We start from the raw sequence: 3,253 nt of genomic DNA on the forward strand, positions 1-3,253 counted from the left end.
GTCGGGGAGGGGGGGGACCACTCCGGGCCTGACCTACGCGCCCTCACCCCAGCTTCGCTGGAGGGCCGTTTCGAACCCCCGACCCTGGCACACCACGGTAAGCAAGCTTACCGCTGAGCCAAGGAGGGAACGAATTATTTTGGTAAAATCCCAACGATCTTTTCCTCTCATTCTCTCATTTCTCTCTCTTCTTCCTAACTACTTCTTTTTCCTCCTCTTGACTAATTCTATCCATAATCGCCATTGAAGGTGACGATTGGAGCTTCCATGGAGACTTATCTTTCGTAGTATCCAATTCAATTGATCAATTGTAATAGCTAGTTCGTATTGAATTTGGATTAGCAATAAAAATTTCCCTTTCACGATTTCAATTTTTCTTTCATTATCAAAGTACATAACAGAGGGGATGTTGTTGAAGGAAGGCTAGTGACTGGAGTGAAGTCATAATGAGGTAGCCGTAGCCAACAAATATCCAGGGAAACGACTCATGGGTTTCATTGATTGGCAATTATATACACATTGAGTGGGGATATTGCAATTCGCAGTGTGTGTTATCCACTTAAGATAAAATGAGCACACTATAATTATTTGTATATTCATGAAGACTTGATCAGGAAAAGAAAAATTGGTCAACCAAGACTTTGCATAATCACGGAACAATCAAAACAAGGCCCTTAACAAAAAAGAGCATCCCAGTGTACTAAGTCCCGCTATGCGTGGAGTCGGGGAAGGCCCGGACTACAAGGGTCTATTGTATGCAGTCTTACTCGGCATTATTGCAAGAGGTTGTTTCAAAAACAAGCCCCTTTATATTGATACGAAAAACTGAGTACATAGAAATCAAGCTCTGACCTAAGATGGATGTAAAAAGAAAAGTTCAAATGGAAAAATAAGGGAGAGGACTAAGAGGACAGTATACTTACTACCCAACTTCTATACAACCACAAGTCCATTTTTCTCGTTTAACTTGTAGCGTCCAGGGCAGCTTAAACACAACTTTAGTATAGCAGAATAGCTTCTCATCAAGTAGCTAAGAATTCTATTTGACACATATTTAGCCAAAGAGCAATCAATTGGAAGCTCATACATTAGTTTGGATACAAAAATAGTACAATTATCTTCAGCATTAAGAAAATCAAAATGATAAAGCCAGAATAGACAAGAGCTGAAGCAGATGAAGCCTTTTGGTTGTGTTCATCTGAACCTGTAACTTTAGACACAAAGTATAGATATACAACAATATACCTCTGACAACATAACAAAGGAACGGATCTAGTATCCTCAATTTTAAACAACGAAACTCTAATTTTAAACCAGACCAAAATTAACCTAAATGCACATGACCAGGTTCATGCTCAAAGTGCTAAATATAAATCAGAATATGTGAAACAGTTCAATTAGGCAAGAAATGTTGCAAAACATATAGAAGCCAGAGATTAACTAAATCAACCAGCCATCAGGGCAGTAATCTCTAACGCTTGAGAATCCAATTGAATTTGCAGATCTTTCTTCCCCTTAGGCTAAGTAAACCTTCACCCAAGAGTGTGCTGGCCTGAGAGAAAACAAAGGAAAATAGTCAGATCAAGATTCGAGGAAAACAGACCAACGTAATTAAGGTAAGAAAGCATACCCGATCCAAGGCTTGTAAGCCCTCCTCAAACAAATGTTCCTACGGCAACCCATCCAATCCAATTTCACACCTTGGAGGGCAAGAGGAAGTATCTGGATTGACAGAGAAACCTGAAATACTAACCCTTTCCAAAGCATTGCCAACCTGAGGGAGTTCTAACTCTATCAGGGCTTCGGTGGAGGGGAAAAATAAAGGAAACACAGGCTGATTAGAGCATGGCTGTTTGGGCAAGATAGCTCACATTCATACTTAATTTGATTCATGGGTCGTCTATCCACCAAAGCCCGCAGCGAAAATATTTTTAATTTTTTTATTTTTTCTTAACAGTTTTTGCCCAAGATAGTGTTTGCATAATCATACAACAACAACAACATACCCAGTGTATTCCCACCTAGTGGGGTCTGGGGAGGGTAGAGCGTACGCAGACCATACCACTACCTCAAGAGAAGTAGAGAGGTTGTTTCCGATAGACCCCCGGCTTAGGACCAATAACAGTATAACAAATACAAAAAGTAAGCGGATACAAACTAGTATGGTACACAAAACAAACTAACAGTATAACAAACACAAAAGATAAGTGCATAATAAACTAGTACGGGATGCAAAAAAGCCAACACCACTAACCCCAAAAACTACAGCCCCAACACTACCAACCAGAAACTCCAAACCCAAAGGAGCACTCCCCTATTATTACCGCCGCGCTCCCACCCCCTAACCCTCTACCCTAATCCGCGTCCTCCACACCTTCCTATCAAGGGTCATGTCTTCTGTAAGCTGTAATTGCTCCATATCATGCCTAATCACCTCCCTCCAATATTTCTTGGGTCTACCTCTAGCCCGCCTAAAACCATCCATAGCCAGAGTCTCACACCTCCGCACTGGAGCATCAGGGCCCCTCCTCATCTTCATACATTATTCACTGATTACATATACGTAAGTTTGTAGATGCTCCATGACTTGTCCTCGTGGCTTGAGACCTTATTTTCCTCGCTTGACGAGATATACAACCCCATCGCGAAAAGTTCGAAGAGAATAGAGACGCATCAAGTAGCTTAAAGTGAAAGTTGCAGTAGGACCAAAAGCTTTTACAGACAAGAAAAGGATGTAGGCGATGCTCCTCCATATAGCCGGACCTATCCAGACCTATTTGAGCAAGGCAAACGTTATAGCATTTCCACAAAATCTAAAATTACTGGGTCAACCACCGACTTAAAACGTAAGGTGAATGGATAAGTATATACATTGGAAAACCTAGATTTGAAAGAGGTTATAGCATCGGGAATAAAGATTTCAATAACCAAATCCCACTGACATTCCACCAGGATGACTTCAAAAATAGAAGAATCAATCATCGAACGATAGTTTTCAATTAGTTCACCCTTATTGCTCATAGTAGATGGTTGTCGTTTGGTATAGTCACAATCCCAATTGCAACTCACTGGAAAAATTGAATCCAGTTCCGAGCCAACATCAACGACGGAAAAAGCATAAGAACAACGGTAAGCAGAAGAGATTAAAGAAGTCTTAGCCATCTATGAGAATGTTACTAGACAAATTTGTTGTTGATAGAGTGAAACAGTTTACTCCATGACAGAAAGCCACAATAAAACAAGATAGAGAAGA

General features: G+C 40.7%; 1 long non-coding RNA gene across 2 annotated transcripts in view; it reads right to left on the reverse strand.

Annotated features, from left to right (window-relative positions):
• Nucleotides 1-2,106, reverse strand: part of LOC124893596 — a 5,162-nt gene extending 3,056 nt beyond the window's left edge. The window contains exons 1-2 of one of the 2 annotated variants that reach the window (XR_007050777.1): nucleotides 1,631-2,106; nucleotides 1,442-1,552 (exon numbers count right to left, since the gene is read on the reverse strand). This is a non-coding gene — a long non-coding RNA (uncharacterized LOC124893596). Of the gene's footprint in view, nucleotides 1-923; nucleotides 1,553-1,630 lie in introns of both variants that reach the window. The other variant, XR_007050778.1, reaches the window with a different exon arrangement.
• Between the last annotated feature and the right edge of the window lie 1,147 nt (nucleotides 2,107-3,253).

The sequence above is a fragment of the Capsicum annuum genome, unplaced genomic scaffold, assembly GCF_002878395.1.
Source record: "Capsicum annuum cultivar UCD-10X-F1 unplaced genomic scaffold, UCD10Xv1.1 ctg62349, whole genome shotgun sequence".
Classification (NCBI taxonomy): Eukaryota; Viridiplantae; Streptophyta; class Magnoliopsida; order Solanales; family Solanaceae; genus Capsicum; species Capsicum annuum.